The sequence below is a fragment of the Equus quagga genome, chromosome 1 (assembly GCF_021613505.1).
Source record: "Equus quagga isolate Etosha38 chromosome 1, UCLA_HA_Equagga_1.0, whole genome shotgun sequence".
Lineage (NCBI taxonomy): Eukaryota > Metazoa > Chordata > Mammalia > Perissodactyla > Equidae > Equus > Equus quagga.
This window is the reverse complement of record NC_060267.1, coordinates 73,930,275-73,941,275: the sequence shown is the minus strand read 5'-3', so window position 1 is coordinate 73,941,275 and position 11,001 is coordinate 73,930,275. Positions and strand designations below refer to the sequence as shown.

At 46.2% G+C, this 11,001-nt stretch overlaps 1 protein-coding gene across 6 annotated transcripts in view; it reads left to right on the top strand.

Annotated features, from left to right (window-relative positions):
• Window positions 1-414: 414 nt before the first annotated feature.
• Window positions 415-11,001, top strand: part of LPAR1 (lysophosphatidic acid receptor 1) — a 133,526-nt gene continuing 122,939 nt past the window's right edge. Inside the window, exons 1-2 of one of the 6 annotated variants that reach the window (XM_046643277.1) lie at window positions 415-724; window positions 3,466-3,550. The gene's annotated coding sequence lies outside the window, so the exon portion shown is untranslated. The other 5 variants (XM_046643270.1, XM_046643262.1, XM_046643254.1 and 2 more) reach the window with 5 other exon arrangements.

Below are 11,001 nucleotides of genomic sequence, written 5' to 3'. Positions count from 1 at the left end.
CCGAGGCCCCTGTCCTACTGCTGTCGTGCCTCCTAAATGACGTTTCAGGCGCGAGTTCACTGAGTTTTCACTTCTAAGCAGCTACTTTTGGTGTGTGGCGGCTTCAGCAGTGGCGCGAGAGCCAGAGAATTGCCAACACTCCGGAAATCCCGGGAAGCCACGGGTGGGAGGTGGGCGGCGGGTGGCCCGGCTGGAGAGCTCCTGATTGACCGGGTATTATAGGACCAGGGCGAATCTCTGTGGCTGTCACTTTCTGGAGAACAATCCCCAGGCCTTAGTCCCGCGCCGCTCCCGCCCACACCTCCAGGTGTGCATTCCCCGCCCTTAATTACTCTCCTAAAATTGATAGTTTGCACTTGCGAAGTTACCCTGGGAAAGCGGAAGAGAAATTTATAATCATGGATGTGGAGATGTAGGGGACACTGTCACACTGCTTTGGTCTGCAGACCCAGTCAATCGAAAACTCACAAGTAGAAACGTGTACACCTTTCCGGCAGCAAAGTCGACTCTTTCTTTGCAGCCTCCACTGAAAGGCTGCGCTGGGAGAAACTTGGTGCCTTCTGGAAAGTTTAGAAACTGAACTACGAGAGAGGCCATAGTTCAGGGGTTTTGCAGGCCCCGCGATGTTTTCTAGAGCTTTTCGAGTGGGAAGAGAAGAGCGACAAAATGAAAATGCAACTTCTGCGGGAGCCCACCCGGGTCCCGCGAGCCGTCGGGCGCAGAGGTGAGGGCGGGAGGGGCTGGGCGTGGGGATCCGGAGCGGGCGGCTGCGGCTCTCCAGTCGTGGGTGTGTCTGATGGGGTTGTGGGGTCGGTAAGATAATGAATGGGAGGTTTAGGTTACCCCCCCTCCCTTCCCCCGCCCTGCAGCCAGGGCAGGAAGTTTGGCCAATGAATGGGGGAGGAGGAGCTCAGAGAGTAGGGGAGCAGGGGGCTTCACTCCAGGTAAGGAAATGAGCTAGGGGGCGGGAGTCTGGGGGTGCGGGAGTTGCTGACTTGTGCTACGTGGAGCAAGCAGAAAAGAAAAAAGGCGGAGGAAAAAGGAGGCTGGCGTCCGCGCCGCTTCTTTGGCCCTCCCTGGCGCCCCCTCCCCCGCCGCCCCTGCCAGCGCGCCAAACCCCAGCAGCTGGAGCAGAGCGGCGGCGGACGCTCCCCGAGTTGCGACTCCCCTGTCCCCCAGCGGAGCGCTGCCTGGAGCTTGGGCGGTCTGGGCCCCGGCGCCGCGGAGCCCTCCCCGCCAGTGCGCGGGACCCCGGCGGGGTGGGCGCAGGGGGCGGCCCTGCTCCGGGCGACAGCCGAGGGGCGGGCGGAGGGCCGGGCTCGGCTGGCTGTGGGGATCGACAGAGCAGCCCGGGGCCAGCCCGGGGGCGGAGGCAGCTGGACGCGCAGCGGCGGCGGGCGCAGGTAAAGCGGCAGGCGCGGCGCGGGGCGGGAGACTGCGCCCCCCCCGGGCGCGGAGCCAGTGGCCGCCGTGTCGCCTCCGCCGCCAAACGGCGCGCTCGGATCGCGCTGTCCCGCGGTGGACGGGCTTTGTGGCTGTGCGTGCCTGGGGGTGTGTGAGTGAGCGTGTGTGTGTAAGTGTGTGTGTGTGTGCGCCTGCTCGCTTGTGTCGGGTGTGGGTGGCTGTGCGTGCTTGCGAGCCGGCCTGCAGGAGGCGAGGCGCTCCTGGCCTCCCTAACCAACCAGTTCACTGAACCCCGGGAGAGAAGTTGCCGCAGCCGCCGGGACCGCCGGCCCGCCTGTCCCCTGGCCAGGTCAGTGCGTCCCCGGGGCCCGCGCTCTGCGCAGTCTGCGGCCCGGACCCGCCCAAGTGACACGTAGGTGGCCTCCGGTTACCTGGATCTGGGGTGGGGGGGGGCACGAGAAGGCTTGCGCGGGGCGCTAGAAATTGCCCCAAAGCCGCGTCCAAGTGGACGTAGACCGCCGGGGGTCCCCACGCCCAGCAGCGCGGAGCTCCCGCGCCACTTGCTTCTCACCGACCGACTCAGCAGTCTCTCCCTGGCTGAGGACTTGAAACTTAAAGTTTCTGTCCAGACGCCTAACAAACACGCTTAGCAAGTAACTGGGAAATCTAAGGCAAGGGAGTGACCTGGCTTTGAATCGGTGGTTTTGAAATCGACGGCCTCATTTGGTTTTTGTAGGACTAGTTTGTTGTGAATGGATTGAAAATTTATTCTTGTTTTTCTTTGCTGCCATTTGGCCTTTGATGTGTAAGAATGACGGCATCCAGGACTTGTGGCTGCCTTCAGTCTGGGGCCTGAGGTTGTGGATCTCTGCTGCTCCTTCTGCTCTTCTTTCTTTCTTTTCCTTTATGTTGAAATCTGTGGATGTTCATAAATGTGGGTTTCCAGTGAACGCTCGCTTGTTGAAGTTTCACTATGAATGCGTTGTTTCCCATTGGAATAGATACATATTTGCAAACATGAATTTGGAAAACATGTAACTGCAGTTATGAGAGCAAAATCCACTATTCCTTCAGGCCCTAACAGTCCGTGTTTTTCACCTATTTGCATAAGATGTCGTTTGCCCAGCGTAAGCATAACTGGGAAGCCAGAGGTCTGTGATTCAAAGCCTGCAAACTGCTAAGTTCTTCTAAGTTCAAAGCTGTTTCTTTGTCAAATACAAGAGTAAGCCCCAAGGAAAAAGGGTGTATACTGGAGTTATGGCTGTTTGGACCAAACTAAATTGCATTAACACACACACACACACACACACACACACACACACACACACACACACAGATATAATGCCATCTAGTTGTTTCTGCCTTTGATTCTCCAGATTTGGGTAGGAGTGAGCATATTTGCCCCAAATGCAAAATTGTAAATAACGATCAGCCTTGTAAGTATGTTAAGGCTGCATTTTTCTTGATAGTGTTTAATTTGAGGATAAAGAAGCTAAGTATTAAGAGAAAGAAGTAGTGTGTGGAAGGCACGGGCTGAGGGGCCAGGCAGGAGGACTGGGTTGTCATAATCCGAGCCGGCTCGCCTGCCGCGTCCCCTAGCGGTGCGACCTTAGCCAGTCAGGTCAGCTCATCCATTGTCTTGGCGTCCTCATCTGGAAAATGGAGGGGTTTGATGATCTTTGTCATTCCTCCCACCTCCCCAAATAGCTGGACACTTGTGGGTGGTTATCTCACGTTAGAACAGTAGGAAGGGAGTAAAGGGAAGTATGAACCGGTTCATCTAGGGTGTAAGAAAGGGTAGGAGGGCCAAGAAAGTGGAAGAAAACCAGCAGTAGGAGGTTCCTTAAAGGGGAAGAGCTTTGAACTGGGAGTTGATTTTCCTCTATTTTTTCTTTCCTGCTCCACCGGGGCATCAACAATACTTGTTCCCCCTCAGATCAGTCTTCCATTACCCTTATTATTTAAAGTGTGTGAACTTGCTTGGCCTTAAAATTGTCGTGGAGTCCAGGTGATCCCTGTCGTCTGACCTGACCAACTTCCTGTTGCATCGTTGTCTCTCAGGGTTCAGCAGCTGCCCAGTCCTGTGGGCGCTCAGCGGATCTCAGTGTCCCTGTGAATGATGGGAAACGATAACAGAGGCCGGAATGTAAGTTGCCCTTTCAACGACTTGCGTTTTGAAACTTCCATTTTTCATTTGAAACTAATATTCTCCCCAAAGTAACTTGATTTAAAAAAAAAATCATACCATAGACTTTTCAAGGTTTTAATCAATCTATTCTGTTAGACCTACTGGAAAATTCAGAGAAAGTAAAACTCTCACTTGCAATGTCTTTTTGATACATAATGACATTCAGCCTGAAGTTGGTGAGTTTTAGGGCCAAGAATCTTATTTCAAATGCTTAGTAAGGAAAGTTGCCATCTGGGCAGAATACACTGTGTCATTTTCACTGGGTAGCTGCAAGTGCTCAGCAAATAACAAGATTTAAAATTTCGTTTGAGGTCAGGATTTTAAGGTCTGTGCTTGATGTGTGGCCTGTCTTCCTTTTCTTTAATTTTTTTGGTACCCATATGCACACACACTTGAGTAACATGATTTATTTTAAAAGTGAAGTGTGATGTAATAAAACTTGGGACATAAGCTCTTGGTTTAAAGCCTGAAAGTTTGTTCTGGCCTTATTAGCTCAGCATCATACTATCTGGTTTCTTATTTTTACATATCGTGTTACCCCCCAAAATCCCTGTCGTGTTATTATTTAACTGTCTCTTGGAGAACTATTATGGATGTCTTAGAAAGTTGGGAGAAAAGGAGGAAATTTTAATTGGATAAGCAATTACTGAATTCCTTCTGTAGTGGGAGATCCAAGGATGATAAAAAGGAGGCTCTAGAAAGGGCTGCAGCGCAGAGAGAAAAGGTGCAGCTAACTTCAATATATAGCAGCTGGGTTGCATAACTAGGTGGCAGCTGTAGAATCTAAGAACCTTGGCATGCCAGAGGATGGGAAATTAAATTCTGACTCTGGGGAAGACTTCACAAAAAGGATTGAAGGATGAAAATGATGTGTCTCTTAAAAGATGAATGGTGGGGAGTGAAGATACAGTCTGAGTTGGGGGGGAATGAAGGCTGGAAAGATACAAAGAGGTAAATTATGGGGGACCTTGGATGTTACTTTAAGGAGTTGTGCTACATGGGGATGGGAAGGGAAATATTAAATATTATTTAATCCTAAGATGCAGGCAGACGTTGAGTAACACATTGGGGCATAGTGAGGGGTGCGATGACTGAGAGATGACTGGGCTTTTATTCCATTCCATTCCATTGTAACTCAGGGCTAGTGAGTTTTAGAGCACTGCTGCCAGCTTATCCAGATTAGATAAAGGTTCTAGAATAAATGAGTACGCAGTTTCTTCCCCCATATTCCTCTCAAATTGATAGTGGTCTTTTGAGAAATCTAATTTAGTAACAATTAGTAATGCTACTGTCTTACATCTGGACCTTGTGAGGCCTTTTGAGCATGTGGGTTAAAATCACTCTCCAGGCACAGAGCTGACCAAGAAAGCATTGTTTTGTTTTGGGAAGGGCCTGCTAGTTAATGCTAATTTAAACATGACTCCAATGGCAACTGGCATTCTTGACCCTGTTTATGTTATACATAGTATTTAACCACAGTGGTTGACTATTTGTAGCGCAGAAGAGAGAATTATTATTAGCTTAGAAATGGGGCTCACGCCCTTGTAAAGGGAAAGGGGGATGAGAGAGAGGAGGTGGGGAGAGACTAGCCCCTGGGCACTGCAGTGAGGGCTGACACAACCCTGAACATCCTTTGTTAAGTTGGACCTCTGATAGAAGTGGCTTGCTCAAGGCTGGAGACTGAGACTTTGTTAAGAACCTTCTTTCTGGTCATCTGCTTTCCCCCCCCTGAATCTCTAGCGCTAAGGGGTCTAGCGCATTATCTCTCAGATGGAAAGAATCTCTGTGGGATCCATTTGGGAGAGACATTCAGCAGCGATGCAGGTTTCCTCTCACGCCCCAATCTCGCACAGGGGTCACAGGTGGGAGTGATGGCTTGTCAGCTGCATGTCAAAGGTGGAGCTGATTGGGTAAATCTTCTAATTGCCCTTGAATCTGGAGGTGCTGGGCTACCAAGGAGGTGGATAATGAAAGGAGATTAGGTCAGCTGCTTTTAACTGTCTTCTGAATACAATCGGAATGAATGATCCTTCCAGCAGTGGGTTTTATCTTCTGCAAGGGAACTTGGGTTTGGCATGTTTAATCAGTTAATTAGGTTTGTTAAGTTAAGGAGTCCGAGGTTAGTATCCTTTATTTCTTACAAGGATACATGTTTTTTTGGAGGGAAGGGAGGAGTGGTGATGGTGGTGATTTTATTTAAATTCACTGGCATTTCCCCCCCAGCAAGTTAATATGATTTCAAAGCAGTGTTGTTGTTGTTATTGACTTATGGGGAGGGGGCAAAGAAAATTGTCTTAATACATCTGAGCAGTGTTATAGAAACTTTAAACTTGAAGTTCATGTAAAATTCAAATTTCTTTCAGGAAGGCAAGAGGACTGTTTTACTGCATGCATGGATTTAGGTTATAATTTATTTTTGTGTTGCTGTTTTAAAAAGGTGATACAATGACAGGGCAGACTCTTAACTTTAGTCCAGTGCTAAAACAAACATGGATAAGCCTGAAGGAGGTAGATCAGCCTGTGTTTGTGGTATTTCATATGGAGATAAGGGAAAATGATCTCAAAACCAGCCTCTTTCTCTAAAAGAGAAAAAGAAAGTTTCACTAATAATACCTGGTCATGGGGGGCCAGCCCGGTGGCATGGTGGTTAAGTTCATGTGCTCCACTTTGGTGGCCTGGGTTTCACCTATTTGGATCCTGGGCATGGACCTACACACTGCTCATCAAGCCATGCTGTGGCAGCGTTCCACATAGATAAACTAGGAGGACTTACAAGTAGGATATACAAGTATGTATTGGGGCTTTGGGGAGAAAAAAAAGAGAAAGATTGGTAACAGATGTTAGCTCAAGGCCAATCTTCATCACCAAAAAAAAAAAAAAGAAAGAAAGAAAGAAAGAAAAGGGTACTTTAAGGAAAAAAATCCCCCAAAAACCTGGTCATGGATCTCTTCCGGGAGAGATTTCCAAAGTTGAAACTGTTAAAGGAACTTTTGTTCCTTATGGCCATCACGTGTGCCTATGCTTCTTAGGGTTTAGGATTCATTATAAAGAGAGTGCTACTGCGAGCCGTTCCTTTTTAGCAAGTTTCCCTTTATCTATTTTCTTAACTTTCAGAACAATGGGCTGGATTTGATTTCCTGTGAATTTGCTATACTCAATTTTTTTTCTCTCTGTTTAAGTAGTTCCCCTTGACCAACCCCTAAGCTGCCTTCAGTCTGAAGTTTTCCCCTAGCAGAAGGATATTCCTGGCTCTTTGGAAGAGAGATGATTCAGGGGCAGAGGAAACAAGTTCCATTCTACTGTAGCAGCACTTAATTGACCGCCTGCAGTATACCAAGCATTGTGCTAGGCACTGGGCACAGGGAGGGGCAGAGAAGAAGGCAGGATTCTTACCCTCCAGGAGGAGCATACAGGCATATTAACAGCTGATTGTAATTCGGTGTCGCAAGTGTGATGAGCGAGATAAGCACGTGGCACTATGGGGAGCACTAAGCGGGAGCCTCTGAGGGTCAGGGAAGGCTTCCGGAAGATTGGGATCTGGAAGGCCCCTAGGAGGTAAACCAAGAAACCTAGAAGAGAAGAAAGGGATCAAGATAGAGGGACTCAAGAGGCTTTCTCTTTCCAGTTTTGCAATTTCTGGGTAAGTCAAAGTTCCTCTCTTTTTACATCTGTAAAGTAGGAATAAGAACTGATATCATCTGGTTACTAATTCTAGTTTTCATTTACTTGTTCCTTAACTTAATCTTCTATTTGTTCATAAATTCATTCCATATTCAATAGATACTTGTTGCGCACCTATCATGTACGGGGGCCAGTAGAAAATGAGATGTCAGGTCCCTTCTCTCAGGGACCTTTCATTCTATCACACTGTGTTAATAATGGAAGCTCTTTTGAAATGCCTTCAAATACGGAGGATGATCTGATGAGTTATTCTTCAAATTTAGGAATATTTTGTTCAAACTAGTCTCTGTGTTTTCAGTTCAGTTAGCTTTTCCCGCTTAACTAAGAGGAGAAGAAGGGGGCAGAGCGTGGTAGTCTCATCTTGATTTTAGAAACTTGAAATGCTTTGCTCGGATTTACCTGTTGTCAGGTCTAGAGGCAGATGTAGCTGTGTGTTATCTGTAACTCTGACATGCTCCCATTTCATTTTGGATAGTCCTAATTCTGACCCAACTTGGGTTTGAGTTTCTGTATTCAGTTTATGACTTGCTTCGTAGAATAGTGCACATCTAGCGTTCATGGGAAGTCAGACCTATTTTGAAGTCAGGCTGTCAGGATACTCTCCTTTGTTAATGTGTCTTACTTGTTTCAGTCAGTCAGGGATATGAACACAGTAGAAAGTGTTTCAACCAGAAGTAGATAGCTGCATTCATTTATAACAATATATGGCTTTTGTAATGATTCAAACAATATAGATGTGTCTGAAGTAAATGTAATATCTCCCTCTGCCACTCCAACTGTACCCAGCTGATGTAACCCCTTTGTCATCAGTTACATAGCCTTCCATTTCTTGCCCTTTTGCTTATACAAACCTACAACGTTTGTTTATATATATTTAGATGTGTGTGGGTATGTTTGTGTATACCCATATATGTACGTGTTTGTCTCTGCACGTGTCTATCTGTGTGCACATGCATTCACTCCTGCCTCCATTCTCTTCGGTATTAGAGAGGCTGTTATTGAGGCAGCCACCCTGGGGCAGAAATTTCAAGTCCGAGGAGTCTGTGTGGCTCTTCTTGAATCGGTGCAGCATGATATTACTCAATTCAGAGTTCTTGCCAGAGCGATACGAATGTCTGGCTGTTATGAACGGGGGACAAGAAAACTGTTTCCAGCTGCGTGACAACCAAGAGAACACATATCACTGCTAAGAGGGTTATTTCCGCGAGAACTCTGCTTCATGTGGGTCTCGGGCAAGCGGAGGAGGGGCGTTTTGGAGCACGTGCTTGGCATCTGGGACCCTTTTGTTAGGTGGAAAACAAGGCATCTGTGGAAGGCCTATCAAGCACTTCTGGAGCCAAGAAGATAGGTGGAGTTACTCATTATAGGCAGTGTCATTGTGGGGGTATTAAACGAGGACCCCCTTCGAAGTCGGTAATCAGCAGATGATAAGGATAGAGTGTTCTTGCTAAGGGAGTAACACAGCTGAAACAGAATTGCCTTTTGCTAAGGGGCTGCTTTGCCATCTTGGACTATGATTTGTTGGGCGAGGGATTATTGTCCTGTCAAGAAAATGAGGCATTCATTCTGTACCCAGTATTTATTGTAGCTCCATGGAGAACTGCTTGCTTTACTTTCTGAGTAGACACAGAGACCTAAAGGTTCAAGGGCTAGGGCAGGATGGCTGACTTTTCCAAATTCAGAATCTGTTCTCAAGTCACCTTATCTGAGACCCTGTCCATTCAGTTTCATGCTGCTGAGATCTTTGAGCACTTCTGTGGTCAAGTCCCTGTGCTTGGCTGAGGACACTAAAATAAAAAAAAAAAAAGAAAAAAAGAACCACCAAGAAAGTATGATTCCTACTCTTAAGTAGCTCGTAAACAGAGAGAGCCATGGATACAATGCCTAAGGTCAGGCATGACCTTTCATTTCATGATAAGCAGTTCATGTTGTCCTGTTTTGTTCTATGGGTAGGATTTCAGCAATAAATATTATAAACCGAGGTTTAAACACAGTGCCATCTGAATATTTGAGGATGGAGAGAGGAACTCTGCCTTGGAGTAGAGGAAGGATTTGCAGAGAATTCTGGCCTCAATGGACACATTGGCTGAGAAACTCATTCTACACAGAAGAGTAATAATTAAGGCAGGCCCAGGCATTGCATGTGAGTGACAGGTCACCATTTGTGGCCGGGTGGTGGTATGCTTTGAGTCAATCTTGAAGGGCCAACCAAAGGGTGTTGGAAACTGTTGGGGACCAAAAAAGAGCACGTTGTTGCCATTAACAGAGAGAAGGGACGTGAGAGTATGAGGATTGTTCCAGCGAGGCGTGTCGGTTTTAGACATGTCTAAAACCAAGTAGGCAGAGATTTTCAGCTGGTAGTTGGAAATTTGAGTTAGAAGCTTAGCTGAGCAGTCAGAGCTTGGCAGTATACAGGAATAATTGTTATGTCCAAGTAAATACCAGTGAAATTTGTGTGATAAGCTGGAGAGATCTTTGGAGGGAGAAGAGTGATATATACTTGGGGTTTTAAAAAAATTATTTACCCCTGGGTTTATTAAGGTATAATTGACAAATAAAATTGTAAGATATTTAAAGTGTACAACGTGATGATTTGCTATACGTACGTACACCCCCACATCGATATGCCAGGTATTTTAACAGGACAACAAGGTGTTTGATTCTTTAAGTTATTTTTCCTTCTAGCAGGTAACTAAAGTGGTTTGTAGGTTATCAGACATTCCCTATGCATCCACTACGGCTTCTCTTGGTAAGGCAGTTCTGGCATGATACAAAGGAGATGGAGTTTCTGCTTGGTGTTCCTTTGGGGTGAATAAAAGCCCCTGTAACAATACATTCCGTCAAAGGAAAAAAAAATATCTTAAAATAATTGGAAGACTGGTGGTGATTTGGGGGCTCAGAGGAATAGCAAACATAGTTTTAATTTACTGAGGGACTAAGAGCAGTGAGTGTCACATACTGTCATTACTACAATAAAAGGCTGAAAAACTACTCAGAAAAACTTTGGAGACCCCAGTAGCCTAAAGACCACACTTTGACAAACTCCAACGGGTTCGTCATGGGAGCTGATAAAATCTGGTCAAGCAAATTTAAACTTTAATTGCCTGATTAAGGTAGAAGGAGGATACAGTGGAACTTTGCTCTTTACCTAATTAAAAAAACTTTTTCCAATTAAAAGTGTATTTCCATATTTTTTTTAGTTTAAATAAATTGAATAAACAGGAGGGGTAGCAGTGCCAAGCGTAGGAGGCATCTGCTCATGCAGTTTACTGTCTCTCCAGGGTCTGCTTCGGCTCAAGCCCATGTATATTATTCCCAGCTGCTGATGGAGCAGACTAGTTAATTGGATAGCACACATTTCATGATAAGCAGTTCATGTTGTCCTGTTTTGTTCTATTGGTAGGATTTCAGTCCCCACAATGGCCCAGGGTCAAATCAAGAGTTGTTTCTTTAAAGAAAAAAATGTTATTTTGCCAAAAAGGGAAGAATTTTGCTCTAAACTCTGAACTTCTGAGGGGTACCCTAGACCATTAGTATAAAGAAACATTGTATTTACATCTCTAATAAAGTATATTAGAAGATTACATTATGCAAGCAAAGGTAACCATGGAGAATTAAATCAATGGGGATATCAATAGAAAAATATCATCATAGGGGCTGCCCTGTGGCCCGGTGGTTAGGTTCATATGCTCTGCTTTGGTGGCTTGGGGTGTGCAGTTTGGATCCTA